The sequence below is a fragment of the Choristoneura fumiferana genome, chromosome 16 (assembly GCF_025370935.1).
Source record: "Choristoneura fumiferana chromosome 16, NRCan_CFum_1, whole genome shotgun sequence".
NCBI lineage: Eukaryota > Metazoa > Arthropoda > Insecta > Lepidoptera > Tortricidae > Choristoneura > Choristoneura fumiferana.
In genome coordinates this window covers 14578542-14595350 of record NC_133487.1, presented here as the reverse complement: position 1 = coordinate 14595350, position 16809 = coordinate 14578542, and the positions used below count along the sequence as shown (strand labels likewise).

The following is a 16809-nucleotide window of genomic DNA, read 5'->3' as shown; positions in this document are numbered from 1 at the left end:
TTATCAAAACATCCTTTGTATTTCCCGATTTTTTTTCTGTTGGCAACCCTAGCATAAGGATTGGCAACAGTTGCAAACAGCGGTTCGTTAATACAACGCAGCGATGCCGGTTAGCGCGCGTGACGCGACCTACAAGCTTCACGGTTGATGGTATTTTTTATGGCAAGCTCTGGGGGTTTTCAGGGAGTTATTTTTGACAATCTATGGACAAATTAGTAGTTTTTAACCCTTGAAGCAATAACCTGGCCATCTTAGGTAAGTTGAAAAGTCCCCGAAATTGTCATTTCAAAGTTTAATATCTCAAAAATGGCTGAACTGATTTTTCACAAACATAACTAAGAACTATCGCAAGGAAATTAGCTTTCATGAAATAAAAACCGTATTGAAATTGGTCCATTCGTTTGGGAACTACGATGTCACAGACAGACAGACATTGGTGTCAAACATATAACATCTCTCTTTTTAACCCCCGACGCAAAAAGAGGGGTGTTATAAGTTTAATCGCTATGTGTGTCTGTCTGTCTGTCTGTGGCACCGTAGCTCTTAAACGTGTGGACCGATTTGAATGCGTGTTTTTTTATTTCAAAGCAGGTTTTTCAGAGATATTTCTTAGACTCGTTTCATCAAAGGCTACTTTTATTCCGATATCCTCACGCGAGTGATATATAATCTCGAATGTACTTTTCTTAATTTTTGGGGATTCCTATCAAAATTCAGTCAATAGCTTTAATACGAATAAAGTAAATCGCGAATGAATTCAGAAAATTATTTAAAATTACTTAAAAGTGCTGAACTGCCTCTGACGTCTGCTCTACATTTCTACAACACAGAATAGTGTCAACGTGCTAAAAGTTCATTTTATATTCATTAAATCCTATGTACTCTCACTCCGAGTAATACCACAGCATAAACCAGTATCTGATCTACAAATAACGAATCACTCACACAAACGAGCGTCAAGGGGTTTAATAACCGTTTAAAAATAACATATAAGAAAGAGTTTGCAACAGTACCCTAATGTGAATTCAGCCATTTGCTTAGGACGCCCTTCAGCGAATGCAAATTGATTTGTTGTATGGCAAAAATCCAATCCAATTTTCAGTAAATACGGATTATTACGTTTCTGCATCTGAGGACGCTCCGGGGTCAGTCGCGTAAACCACAGCGCTACAAACGTAGTTTTAACGCGGGCAATGCTGTACGAGGCAATCTATAGCCTAAAAAGTGCAAATTGGCTTCAAGCGGCGTATAGGGCAACAAACTATTCTCATAGTAAGCGTTCAAACACGCTCGTTATAAAAAAAGTTTACACTACGTCCGCTTTTACTTACGGCGCTATCTAGCAGCGCGGTACGTCTCAATATTAAGACTTGTCGTGTAATGGCGGCGTTAGCAGGTTCCCCTTGTTTACGCATATTTTTTTATGTCTTAATTCTATTTTGCATAATCTGTTTACGTATAATAGTATATCTGCCGAAACTGTTTTCGCATAATTATATTATGCAGATTTTTTTTACGCATAGCCAATGTAAGCGGAAAGGGTTTTACGCATAATTTGCGAATTCCGAATATTGTTTAGGCAGAAAATGACTTACGCATAAATTAGTTACGCAGAAAGTTACTTTCGCATAAAGTATTAAACACTAATTTAATGCAATCTACTACTTTGGAAACTAGTAACTAGTGGGTGGTAGTATTTTTATAATGCGGGACATGACTGTGACAAAGTCAACGAAGCCCCGCTACGCGGGACTTCTATTTTTAATCTGAGGGACATAAGGTAACTAACGAACCTATGCAGGTTAAAAGGCGGTAGATTATGTTTGCTTTTTATGTACGTGCCTCTTTTACTGCTAGCTGTTCGTTCCGTTACAAATACAATTCTAACCTAACCTAATAACCTATTCTTCTAATCATAATTATAATTGTTTTACCATTTACCGTTTTTATATTTACCTACCATTACTCACACTAATCAAGAAATTGGACAGGATTTCGGGCTATCAAAATTCGCCTAAATTACATATTATGCTAAACAATATTATGCATAATAAAATTTGGCCATGTTAATATTATGCTAATATAATATTCGGGTAAACAATCATTCGGCTTATAAAGAATTATGCCGAACTAAATTTCGGAAAGTTTAAGATTTGGCGTAAATAAATTATGAGAAACCTGTAGATGGCACCCGCGTTAGCACCCTAATGTAAAAGCGGCCATATGCTTAGGACGACGTTTTGAGCGAATTTAAATTTATTAGTAGATTACATACCTACTTGTATACACTGTGGCAAAAATCCAATCCAATATTCAGTAAATGCGGACAAAGCATCTGCCGAGGACGCTCCGGGGTCAGTCGCGTAAACCACAGCGCTACAAACGTAGTTTTAACTCGGACAAAGGCTGCACGAGACAAGCTTTAGCTTGCAGTTCCAGCCGCATGCACTGACTTTTTGGGGATTCATAAAAGCCGGTACGAATGTGAAATTTTTGGGTTACTTAAGGTCTACGAATAAATAATACGTCAGGAAGCGTAACTCAAAACAAATTCCACGTAAAAAGTGGCCATACTTTAAACCAAATCGACGTAATATGATTCAAATAAGAATCATTTTCGAGGTTGCAAACAGACGTGCTTGTTGATTGGTTAAAATTCAGAAACAATGCAGGGATTGATGTGCGCGAGTGATGCAATGTCAGATGACGCGCAGAACACGATTTTTAAGCCCCACCTTACTAGGACACGCAAGGCCATTTTAACCCCCGACGCAAAAAGAGGGGTGTTATAGGTTTTTGTAACGCAGTTATAATTCGTGACTTATTATTTATTCGTAGGTTAAGGTCCACTTTACATTATAGCGTATCCCCGTCGCTTAGCGCCGATAAGTATGGTCGTTTGTTTAGACGCGAAGCGAAAAGATACACGACCATGCACCACGTCGTATCTGATAGTGATACGTCATCAACGATCCATTTTATAGCGCCTATCTTAAATACCCTATCCTATGAGTCAAACATACTTTCGCATTTATAATATTAAGTAAGGACTAGGAAATGAAGGATTAAAAAAAGAGCACGGCAAGATGTGGATGTTAACTCCCTACAGTGATTGGCCGACACTACGTTAATAGAAGCATGCCATAAGTCTCCTCAAGCAGGAAGCTCAACTAAATCTGTACAGCACAGAACCGCCGGTATTTTCTTAACAAGCCATTGCATTTGTGAGAAGATTTCAATCTATTTATTCTCGCCCGTCCCACCCGTGGGCTTTCTCGAGCTAAGTGGACAGGCTTAAGTGCTATTTGGTCAGGAGGGATTTGGCTGCTCTTTTCGACCCTCTGTACTCAATCAAACACAGCCAGGCCTTAAGCGTTTCAGCGTTTTCACTTTTGTTTGATGACCGATTGCTTCGGGGGTCAATGGCCGGTGGATTAATTTGGTGCAGGTAAAAACGAGATATGAAATGATATTTAATGATGATGATTTTTAGATAGCTCAAATAAAACGGACAACTTCGGTGCAATATGGCACGCAGGTGTACGCATTTGTAAATATGTAAGTAGGATTTCATTAATTGCGGATTGACTTGTAACCATTATATAATAAATAATATTACTATTTTACCCACTCTCGTGAACTATAAGATAAATCTAGCAGTTGGATTGAAACTGAGATTTCCTACGATTTCAAAAATACAAATACAAAACGTTGTCTCTACTATCTGGATTTCATGTACATGTGTTTTTATAAATTATATATGATAGCGCTAACGAGCAGGCGGGTCACGTGATGGAACACAATCACCGCCGCCCATGAACATAACACAAGCTGAGTTACGGATGCGTTGCCGGCCCTTTGAGTAATGAAATCGTTTTTTGAAGATGGCCAAGTTTACTGCTGGAAACAGACTTCAGAATCCAAATCCGAAACCAAAAAACCAAAACAACAAAAAACGTAAAGTAAATTTCCGACTTAGATAGAATTATCTACGACACATGCAAAGTGCCATCAAATTATTGGCATCGAAAGAACGGAGTACCGCGAATGTTATTCCGATTTGGGTTTTTAAAAGGGTTCGAGGGTTCCGCCTGAGTCCCGACCGCAATTCCGTTACGTGTCGTTTGTATTCGGCCGATGTACGTATCGTGGACACGGGAGTTCACTTACTCTTTTTATTTCTGTTCATAGTTTTTGCGGTGACGTTTCGGTATCGTAGAGCATTAAGTTGAAAGGAGGTGTCAGAGCTCCGTCGCTCCACACGGTAAAATACTTCGACACCACAGAACAAATAATAACAGAATATGTAGAGTTGCTTGTTTGTCTGTTTAATACCGGCTACATTTTGGTAAGTGTGCGCAGGAATTTCAAGATATAATTCCTCCATCTCCGTTTTACCAACGGACATCCAGGCGGAGGGAGCGTCTTCACCCTTATTATACAAACTACGTATTCCATTGGTCCGCACGAAGTGGTTCGCTTCATCATTTATACGATGATGTGTCCATTATAGCCTTTATAATCAGTCTCAGTGTTGCTCAGCGAGGTATATGGTGAGGGCTATACTCGGGGTTTGTCTACGAGATCTAATCAGAAATGAGGAGATATATAGATTCTATATATCGAAGAACGATGTGGGTATAATTATGATTGTGAATGCATGTGGGTAGATCAGCTGTTCTAAAATATAAATCAGTCTGGATCTAGCAACTGTATTCGACTTACTTCCTACCGGTATTAAACAAATGACGATCTTCTATATTATAGAAGAACGAGGCTCACCGACATAGCCAAGTGTATTTGCTCGTTGAAGTTAAAATAGGCAGGTCATAAATTATAGCACGGAGAACAGATGACAATTGCAGGTGGTTAGGACCTTGTGCAAGGTCCGCCCGGATTGCTACCACCATCTTGCTCGCTAATCCTGCCGTGAAGCAGCAGTGCTTGTACTGTTGTGTTTTGGAGTGGAGAGTAAGACAGCCGGTGAAATTATTGGCACTTGAGGCATTTCATCTTAGGCCTCTAGGTTGGCAACGCATCTGCAATACCCCTAGTGTTGCAGATGTTTATGGGCGGTGGTGATCTCTTACCATCAGGAGACCCACTTGCTCGTTTGACATCCAGTCGAATAAAAAAAACAGTCTCCGTCTCCGGGACGTCTCCAGGTGGTAATGCTTCTAAGTTGGGCTCACAATTTTTACGTGGCCCGTACGCTATGATTACGCTTTTATGTTAATTCTGTGGCGCTGACAACTCTGAACTTCCATTACACTTTTTTTGCACTTCGCTTTTATTTAACGTTTGTCTGCGTTTTAACCCCCGATGCAAAAAGAGGGGTGTTATATGTTTGACCGCTATGTGTATCTGTGGCACCGTATTTATTAGGCACTTATAAAGTTTGTATTTTTTGCGGTAAACTTGAAATTTTTGAACGTAGTCTTTTTTTTCCACTTACTTGTATAAATCTGTTCAGTCATGTATTTAACTTTGCTGCCTAAGTTAGGCATGGCGTGAAAATTTAACTAGTAATTTACTGGAAAAAAAACAACTTAACAACTTGAATATGTTTAATTCTGAACGAGCGAGTTGTCCGATTATTATTTTTCTTATTATTTTTTTTACAAACAAAGCTGATCCAAAGTTCTGACCCGACATAAATGAGATATGTATTTCATCGAACATAAAATATCGAATGCTAGTAAAATTCCATGGAATCGATACCTGAAACCTTCATCCCTGAACTTAGTATGCGGCGCACGACGCAAGTGTGTTACGTTCTCCTTCTGTGAAAAGGTACTCTATAATTTTATTTTCCGACCAAAATGCAGTTACCCGAGAAACTGATACTTTTGTAAAAGATATTTCAGTTCTTGAGCCTGTTCCTACTGCTGATGAGGCTCAATTGAATGTTACTTAGCGTTGAATGCCTTTTAGCTTTTAGAAATTTGGTACGGCTGTTAAAAAAAACGCCCAAAAAAAAACGCCGACAAAAAAACGCCACCAAAAAACACAAATAAAAAGTAAAAAATAATTATGCACTACCTAGCTGTTGCCCGCGACTTCATCTGCGAAGTTCATCTGCTTCACCATTGCATTGTACCTATGTAGAATCAAATACTGATCAAAAGGAATCAAACACTACATATATGCTATTATTTTTTCAAGAGTATACTGGTGTGCTGGATATCCTGGCTGCAGCATCAGGCCGAGAATTACATAATCTTGCATAGTTATATATAGCATACATGGGTGTTTCAAATGTTAGGTCCCAAATATGTTTGAAAGTAAAGTAAATACCCATTATGCGTCTAAGATTCCTACCGCAGCGAACAAAAGAGCTGATGATCTTGAGACGGCTGAACCGATTTCGATAATACATATCTAAGATAAATAAAAAAAAACCGCATTCAAATCAGTCCACCCGTTTACGAGCTACGGTGCCACAGACAGACACACAGACATACAGACACACAGACACACATAGCGTTCAAACTTATAACACCCCTCTTTTTGCGTCGGGGGGTAAAAAGATACGTAGGTGCTTACATCAATTAGTCATATTCTGTCCTCTTAAGGCAAAAGGCGATATCTCAAAAAGAAAATTACCTTTGAGTTAGGTATTAATACTATTGTGTAGCTTAAGATAGTCTGCATCAGAAAAACACAAAAGTGATTTTATTTGAAATACCGCCTTTTCACACATCTGTCTGTATCAAAGAAGCAAAGGCTGCTAGTTCATGGATAGTGGCCATTCTCTACGCAGTTAAGGGAAAAGAAGACCAGGCAGCGTTGGTCATACAGCCAATACTATGCTAAGCTGGGACCGTTTCGCGATTTCGCAAAAACTTACTTTTATTCTTATTTTGCTTTGTCTTAACTTGTACTTACCTACTACAAAACTGTTTTAGCGATTAACGAATAAAGGAATCTTATTCTTTCGTTTCTAGTAGGTACTTGTTCTCATGCGAGATAGTTACTTGCTTCCAGCGTTCCCCATCAAGTTTCGCTGCAGCTTACAGAATCCCCTTATTCGATTTGAGTAACAATTCTCGATAAAAGTTCGGGTCACGTGCGCTTCCTTAGACTTTACGACGTCTGTTTACCTACTGTTTGTCTCCGCTCCTGTTTATCTTTGTTTATGTTTACGTGTAAACTTTGCGTTTGTTTATTTGTTTATTGTTGCAAACGGGACCCGCTTGAGTTCGAATTACGGTAATGGCTTTCAATTTGGTGAAATTAATGTCTTATTGTTTTTTATGTTGGTACTCGCAGATTAAGTAATTAAGAGAAGTTTCCCTGCCGGCCGCGCGGCCGCGTTAGGTATTCGTTTGGGATATTGCTGTCTTTATCGTTCGTGACATAAGCGCTCGCAGCCGTCCCCCGCATGCCTTCCGCAACGACGTCCGTAATTTATATCGAGATAGCTGTAGGCTTTTCAAGATTTGGGCGGTTGAATTTTGGGTTTCGTTGTCCTCATATTATACGAAAAGTATAGCACGGAAATCAATGCTATTTTACAATTAAGATATTCATTATATTTTCTATGCCTGTGGTTTTTTCTATTTTTGTAAAAGTGCTTCATTAGTCTGTAATTCTCATGCAAAGGTGACTTTTTTTTGTCGACTTTTGAGCTCCTGTAATTCTGATATTACACATTTATATGAAAATCTGAAAAACCACAGACATAGATAATTACGTCTAGTTCGTATGAACAGCCTAAGCAAATAATAGCAGCCTAAGTAAATATTTAGTACAGTCACCTGCATTAATATCTGCCACAGCGGAGCGTGCAAAAATATCTCACATTTCCTACCGGCCCTAGAAATAGAGTTGTATTAGATAATTATGCACGCTTTCTTGTGTCAGATATTGTAGTGCTGGTGGGTGACTGTTAAAGTTATTAATTATTAAGAGAAGTCTATTCGTTCCATTCTCCCAATCCCAAACTACCCACATTATTTTATTTCAAAATTATTTCCTAAGCTACCCTCTTATTTCATTTTTACCGACTGTGGCGACGAGAATTAAGCATTTAATAAAAAATAATAATTGTATTCAATTAGTGTTCTAAAAACAAGCTGACTTTGTAACAAAAAAGGTAAGACGAAATTTACTTGTTCATTTATAATTAACTCAGCACTGTTGTTTTCACTTATTATTTTTACTACTTCAAAGTCTAGTATTCTTTATGTTTATTTTTGAACTTTTCTTGTGTCGGTTTTATTTAGCTTCAACTTAGCTGTTACATAAACAAATTCAAGGGCTAATGTATTATTATTATTTATTATCAAGTTGGAGAAACTTAATTTCCGTCATCACACGTACTCATACATTATAATGTTGAATACCAACAATATTGAACTTTTAATGAATTATGAGTAATTAATCTGTAACATAAACAGGCATCATTAAATATGAAACTTAATTTTAACGTTTACATAATTAATAAGCACAGTTAATACGAATTCAAATATTTATGCAATTGAGTTAAAACGTAGTGGATTGAACGACTATTGTTTAATGTACTATTTGTTTTATTTACAATGTCCTCCGTTACAATAGAATCAAGTCTAGTTGAAACGTGCAAAATGATGGGCTGTAAAATAAAAGCGAAATAATGTGACAAAAGGTCACATTCATTTACTCTGCACACAGCACATCCAAACAGCGGGGCTACTACGAAATTCGAAAATCGAAGTTCGTGTCGTTCCGTCCCTCTGAGACTTACTTATACTATTTAATACGAGAGTGAGAGGGATGGTACGATACGAACTTCGGTTTTCGAATTTCGTAGTAGGCCCTCAGGCTTTCAAGAAAAGGGCAAGCTACCTCTCCTTGAGTAGTTGGTACTCCTGTGGTGGTGATCATTTCCAATCAGATGACCCGCATGCTCGTTTGCCTCCTTCTCATAATAAAAAAACCGGCCAAGAGCGTGTCCGACACGCCCGAAATAGGGTTTCGTATTTTGTAAGTACGGAATAGGTATTCCAAGTTTAGGTATATTTTTTATACCTTAGAGGCTGCTATTTACTCTTAAACTACTAATAATTCTTAAGAAAACTTAACCGTTATAGTTTTCCTTGTAAGTTTGATATACTTACTACCATCCTGAGTTTTTTCAAATTTTTCCACACCGGTTTGGATTTTAGAGGGGGGGGGGCTCGATTTTAATGAAAATTTGTACTTTAAAGTTGAATATTTTGCAAACAAATCACTGAATCGAAAAATCGTTTTAGCAACCCCCTGATGGTTTTAAAAGACCTATGCAACGATACCCCACACTACAAGGTTGGATGAGAAAAAAATCACCCCCACTGTACGTCTATGGGAGGTACTCTAAAAAAAAGATTTTGTTTTTTTTTATTGTACCATTTTGGCTACGGAACCTTAAAAAGGAAGTTTCCGTTTCTTAAAATTTAGTATAACGGAAAAAAACCATTATTGGTTCGTGTCCATGACTGGTGCCATGACAGTTGGTTGGTGAAAGTTGGTCGTGAACGCAAACAAAACTAAGTATTGCTAGGATACTTATCGCTTTTTCGTGACAACTAAGCTCATTTCCTGGATAACAAAAAAATATTTTTTATCATCAATCATCATCATCATCCCAATATACGTCCCACTGCTGGGCACATCACCGCAAAGCTCGTGGTAAATTTCAAATGTAATTCCGCACATGAATTTCGAAAAACTCAGAGGTGCGAGCCGGGGTTTGAACCCACGACCCTCTGCTTGAGAGGCGATAGGTCAAACCACTAGGCCACCACGGCTTCTTATCATCAATGATTCAACTATTTTCTTACCAAATAATATGGAAAGGTAGAGGTATAGGTTGATTCAAAAGATACATTTTCATTCACTCATTAAACTCAGTCATGCCAACTCTTGTGTTAACTTATAGCAAACAGAAACAAGCATAAGTTAATTGGTATGTACATTGTCAAGGGCAGACCTCTTGAGGGGAGGTTTGACCTTAAAGGAGGCCTAGTAAGTTATTCTTTGAGTAAAACAATAAGACTTTTTAATAATTTTTTAATTAAAAATTTAAGACAAAAAATAACAGGCCTAGTTTGACAAAATTTAAAGTAAAAGTTTTACGAGAATCTCAGGTAGTAAGTTCAAGCGATTTTATTGAGAGGTGGTTCTGATTATTCGGTCTCCCTGGCCTACACTTCCCTGGAGTCGGAGAGAAGAACCCGGAGCGAAGAGGCTGGCCACAGCAGGGGGGCCTGGTCCAGCTGAGTGGTCGTCGGTGCCGAGGTCAAAAGGGGCCTTAGGGCGGCAGGACGAGCAGCCTGGACAAGTGTTCCACGCCGGAACGATCAGGGTCTTGGACGAGCCAGGAAGGATGTGCAGTACTCCGGAAGTTAAGGCCGTCAGGGCTTAGTGTCAGGTTAGGGCGTAAAGGGGCCGCCTGAGCCGTGAGAGCTGTAGCCGAACGGAGCTTTGAAAGTTGTACGAAGGTTTGTAAGCCGTACAAAGGTGTGGAAGTTGAAGCCGTACGGAGGTGCCCTGTAAATTAGGTGGTGTCAGTTGTGGTCCAGTGCTAGATTGTTTGCCAGTCACTCCTCTGCAGCGATGCCCCAACTCTTAGGGTGTGCTGAATTGCAGTGAGTGGCAAGGACAATCATACGGAGTTACAGGCAGGCAAAGGAAAGTGATTCTAGTTTTATATAATTATTTTTAGAAAACAAAAGGTAAAAATAAATAGCCTAAGTGACCGTTAAAATTTGAAATACAACAGTTCACTAAATAACCGTTAGAGGGTTACATTTGAAATTAAACGTTACTTAGCTGAGTTTGAATTTATTTTAACACCGGTACGCATCCGTTGCATAAAAGTAATAAGCATTAACATAGTTCTGAGTTTATAACAACGGATGAGAGAAATTAACAAGTGTTAAAATATTAAGTATAAGAAATGTTTGAAATAAAAGATTCCCTGGCCAGGGGAAGCCTTCAGTTCAATTACACAAAGTTAAATTATAAAGAAAATAATTATAATAAAATACACAGAAAAACACAAGAGTTAAATATCGGAGAACTTACCAAGTCTGGGCGTATGGAGCTTTCGAGAGAGCTGTTTAGTGTAGTCTGAGCTGTTGAATGTGTGTTTTACAGCTGTGCTTCAGCTTTTAAGGGCGAGAATATTACCGTTAGAATTCCCCCGGTCACAGCTGATCGACAGCACCCCCCTTGGCCGACAAAAACGGTCAAGGGTGAGTTGGTTATAGATATATTTAGTCGTACAAACTCGTGTAGTAAATGAATGTAATAAAATGCCTACTTTTATAAAATAAATAAGTAAATAATAAATAAATATTAAATACATATTATTACGTAAATAAATGAGTCAAGAGAAAACTACGGTGGCGACCTCTAGAGTTCGTCCGTCATTCTGCTCAGAGATCCCTTATTGAGGAAAGCGCCATCTAGCTTACACTGAGCTAACTACGATGTCAGCGATCGCCTGTGTGCATCGTGACAGTACGCCCGTCCCTCCAAAAGAAATTTGAGCCTCATAGCAAATTTCGTTAAAAAAAAAAAAAATACTCTATGACATAACTCTTACATACGTCGTCTCTCATACTATGATCATACTTCTACTCTCATGGCGGGTCAACAACAACAGAGGCTTGTTGACCCTTATGTCAAAGGAATAAAATGTGTTAATGGAAGGTGGACGTTGTATGCATTCATTAAAATATAATTATAGACATTAATTAAATCTGTGATTGAAATTACCATCCGTTCCAATCATTAGAGTTTTGAATTACAGAGGCTAAGGGCATATTTTACGTGTTACCAACCGCACGGGTTCCGTAATTCAAATTTTAAAATACTTTTTAACGAGTTGCAAGTTCTCGGGTAAAGGCTTAAGGACAGATCAATCAATATTATAATAATGAGTGGCGGACCGCGACAAATGATTATACTAGTTTAGCGTGTACCAAGTAATATGTACGCGCTATAGATTTAAAGAAATAATAGTGCAAAAGGGTGCAGCTATTATACGTCCGCGCGGAGGCGGCGCGCTAAAATGACTTGATTCTATAAATAGAACCGTGCGTCTAAGTGATAAGGGAGTGTGATAAGACAAAAATTAAATTAACACGCGTGCGCATTCTACGGTGCTAAATGGAGACTGATGTGACGGCGCGCGACAGCTGATCGCCCGTCCAGATGCATTATGTAATTAGTACATTGAAAAGGAAGCAAGTGATGTATTATATATTGAAGCATATAAACAATTAATTAATCTGTGATTGGAATTACCATCCGTCCCAATCATTAGAGCTTTGAATTACAGAGGTTAAGGGCATATTTAACGTGTTACCAACCGCACGATTCCGTAATCCAAAATATTAAAATACTTTTTAACGAGTTGCAAGTTCTCGGGTAAGGGCTTAGGACAGATTAATTAATATTATTGCAATTAGATTGACCGCTAGAGGGCCTAACGAAGTATAGACATTTGAAGTGTTAAGCACGCGAGTTATCAAATTAAAAGAAGTTAATAATAAAAAGAGATGTGACTAAGATTTGTCTGCGCGCGGATGCGCAGCGCTAATAAGTTAATCTAAGTATAAATAAATACAATTGGGCTGCTAGGTACGTAATAAGAAGTGAGATAAGAGGTTTTAAAAAATAACATGCTTGCGCATGAGCCGGAGTTAAACATGGCTGAGTGGAAAGCGATGCGTGTGACTGCTGTTCTAGGTGCATTTAAATGTAGGTAAACAACCTTGCTAGGCAAGTAATTAGGTTGTTTATCATTTATTTAGCTTGCGCGGTTACTACCTGCGCTTGAGGGAGCGGTAAGTAATTCTATGGCAGAGCATAGTTACGAAATACCGCAGTTAAATATAAGAGTACCCTAATATATTTTATAAAAAGCGTTAACCTGTCTGTTCGCGATCGAAGTATAATGATCTCTAAGCAGGGAACAGACGGTCGAAAATAGAGAGCACACGCATAATATATAAGAAATAAGAGATAACTGGTTTTATTAACTCTGCGACCAGTTGATTTTTAGCAAGCACTCGAGTAGTATGATATGAATGTTGTGAGTTGTGATGGTGGTTTGTGTAGTTGTATGCCAGATGTGGTATTTCTTCGACACACAGTACCTAAATTTAACTCTCCGTATGTTACAGTGCTAAGAAAATTAAGTAATAGGACACAAGAAATAATAAGTGTTGTGTATCTCCCAGTAATGATCGAATGTAAAATTTAATTAAGAGACCGCGTTGAAGTTAAATTAATAGTAAAATTTGGGAACAAAAATAAATGTCAGTGTGTTTACCGAGATAATGATAAACTGATTTTGATGAAAGATCTAAATAGTGGTTCAGATATTTTAAAAATATAGAAATATCGTTGCTTTTCTATAAAATTGTAGGTATTTCAAATACGTTATTTAAAAATGATTTGAATCGTTAGAATTTCAAATTCAGTGGTTGGCAGTCACTAAATTTAAAATAACTGTTTCACTTGAAGCAGCGGTGAACAATATTAGTGAAAGTATAATTGGCGTCAGTTACGGTTTAAATTTAACTTGATGAAAATTAGTAGGTAGAATTTGAATTGAACCGTTTGCAACAATCTTTAGTTAACTTTAGGGTATAGATTGAAATTGTCGTTGAGATTTGAATTTTAAAACGCCGTCCGTTTCAACTGTGGCAAGTGACAGTTGAAATTCAAATAGGCCGTTGACGAGAAAGTGGTCAAAGGTCGGCAGAGTATTTGAATTTAAAGATAACGGTAAAGCAGTTTAAAAATTAGTGTTATTAAAAGAAAAAAAAGAACTATTAAATGAACCACTTAAGGGATCTCGGTAACTGAAACACTGATTATGCCTATTATTCGCCTCTTACGAATTCCTAGACGGGGAATGGTGTTATTCTAAGCCCCGACCACCATACAGGGGCGAGAAAAACAGGGTACTTACTGCGAGATACACAGAACACACAAGATACACAATAAATTTTTGCACAATCACTGCAATTCTAGGCAAGAAAAACGTAACAATCAGAACCTCTCAAAAAAAAAACCACGGGCGCCACTGTCAAGGGCAGACCTCTTGAGGGGAGGTTTGACCTTAAAGGAGGCCTAGTAAGTTATTCTTTGAGTAAAACAATAAGACTTTTTAATAATTTTTTAATTAAAAATTTAAGACAAAAAATAACAGGCCTAGTTTGACAAAATTTAAAGTAAAAGTTTTACGAGAATCTCAGGTAGTAAGTTCAAGCGATTTTATTGAGAGGTGGTTCTGATTATTCGGTCTCCCTGGCCTACACTTCCCTGGAGTCGGAGAGAAGAACCCGGAGCGAAGAGGCTGGCCACAGCAGGGGGGCCTGGTCCAGCTGAGTGGTCGTCGGTGCCGAGGTCAAAAGGGGCCTTAGGGCGGCAGGACGAGCAGCCTGGACAAGTGTTCCACGCCGGAACGATCAGGGTCTTGGACGAGCCAGGAAGGATGTGCAGTACTCCGGAAGTTAAGGCCGTCAGGGCTTAGTGTCAGGTTAGGGCGTAAAGGGGCCGCCTGAGCCGTGAGAGCTGTAGCCGAACGGAGCTTTGAAAGTTGTACGAAGGTTTGTAAGCCGTACAAAGGTGTGGAAGTTGAAGCCGTACGGAGGTGCCCTGTAAATTAGGTGGTGTCAGTTGTGGTCCAGTGCTAGATTGTTTGCCAGTCACTCCTCTGCAGCGATGCCCCAACTCTTAGGGTGTGCTGAATTGCAGTGAGTGGCAAGGACAATCATACGGAGTTACAGGCAGGCAAAGGAAAGTGATTCTAGTTTTATATAATTATTTTTAGAAAACAAAAGGTAAAAATAAATAGCCTAAGTGACCGTTAAAATTTGAAATACAACAGTTCACTAAATAACCGTTAGAGGGTTACATTTGAAATTAAACGTTACTTAGCTGAGTTTGAATTTATTTTAACACCGGTACGCATCCGTTGCATAAAAGTAATAAGCATTAACATAGTTCTGAGTTTATAACAACGGATGAGAGAAATTAACAAGTGTTAAAATATTAAGTATAAGAAATGTTTGAAATAAAAGATTCCCTGGCCAGGGGAAGCCTTCAGTTCAATTACACAAAGTTAAATTATAAAGAAAATAATTATAATAAAATACACAGAAAAACACAAGAGTTAAATATCGGAGAACTTACCAAGTCTGGGCGTATGGAGCTTTCGAGAGAGCTGTTTAGTGTAGTCTGAGCTGTTGAATGTGTGTTTTACAGCTGTGCTTCAGCTTTTAAGGGCGAGAATATTACCGTTAGAATTCCCCGGTCACAGCTGATCGACAGCACCCCCCTTGGCCGACAAAAACGGTCAAGGGTGAGTTGGTTATAGATATATTTAGTCGTACAAACTCGTGTAGTAAATGAATGTAATAAAATGCCTACTTTTATAAAATAAATAAGTAAATAATAAATAAATATTAAATACATATTATTACGTAAATAAATGAGTCAAGAGAAAACTACGGTGGCGACCTCTAGAGTTCGTCCGTCATTCTGCTCAGAGATCCCTTATTGAGGAAAGCGCCATCTAGCTTACACTGAGCTAACTACGATGTCAGCGATCGCCTGTGTGCATCGTGACAACATAATACAAAAATAATCACCATTTATCTTATTGTGTTTCTAAAGACCTCAATAATAACAAGACTGAATTTTGAATACAGTGTTTTGTTATCGTCTTTCCAAGAAACTTGAACTCCTTCGATGCTTTAATAACTTGTGTAATTTTAATAACAAGCCTCCAAGAAACTTGTACATAAGTTATAACAACGCAAAAGTTAAACTAAAGATTATTGTTTTAAGAATATTATACCTAATATATGTAATTTTTATGTTACTATACAATTTTTGTTATTTACTAAGCCGTGTATGTGTTGTGGAAATAAAGTTTTTTATCTATTTTGTTTTCCAAACTTGAAAGCTCCTGTTAGGTAAGTGTGGCCTAGTATAGAATAGAAGGTACCTAAGTCAAAGCTTAATGCATACTACATTAAGTATATTGTGTTTTTAGCTGTTGGTTCTCCTTAAATAAATAAATAAGTAAGACGTAATCACAATGAAAGTCCTCACAACATTACAAAATTGCAAAATATGCATGGGTAGAAAAGCAACCACTGATATATAATAATACTATGTGGGAGTATCTAAAAATAAATTGAATAAATATTTAGAATATAAGTTCATCTTGTACAATTTTACTAACAACTGTAATACAAGATGAACTCGATTACTTTCCTTTCTTAAGCTAAAATTATTAATTGACTCAAACATTACTTTGCGGAGGCCCGTACCTGAACTAGAATCCTTTACACTGCTAATCCATTACCACACGTACAATACCGCTATGTCCGTACGACGGATATTTTCTGAATTAAAATTTAATATACGTAGCTCTCTTGAACGTATGTCAGTTATTTGATAATACAGTATTGAATTTAAAACTACAATATTTGGCGCGGAAGCAATTTTGTCAAAAATGTTTTTGTTTTAATGAGACATTTGACACCAATTGACCTAGTCCCATACTAAGTAAAGCTTTTATTATGGATACTAGGCAACGGATAAATATACTCATAAAGATAAATACATACTTAAATACATATTAAACGTCCAAAACCCGAGAGCAAAATGTCTTATTTTTCATACAAATATCTGCCTCGGCCGAGGATCGAACCCGGGACCTCAAGCTTCGTACTCAGGGTTTTTAACCATTTGGCCATCCGGTCGTCTATATGATTCTGAAATATTTTTCTTCTTTTCTTTTCACATTTCTTTTGC

General features: G+C 37.9%; 1 long non-coding RNA gene across 1 annotated transcript; it reads right to left on the bottom strand.

The window, feature by feature from the left end:
* Positions 1-13623: 13623 nt before the first annotated feature.
* On the bottom strand, positions 13624-15612 carry LOC141436177 (uncharacterized). Its single transcript, XR_012452269.1, has 2 exons — positions 15178-15612; positions 13624-14640 (listed from the first exon to the last, which is right to left on the bottom strand). It is a non-coding gene; the product is annotated as an uncharacterized lncRNA (long non-coding RNA).
* Between the last annotated feature and the right edge of the window lie 1197 nt (positions 15613-16809).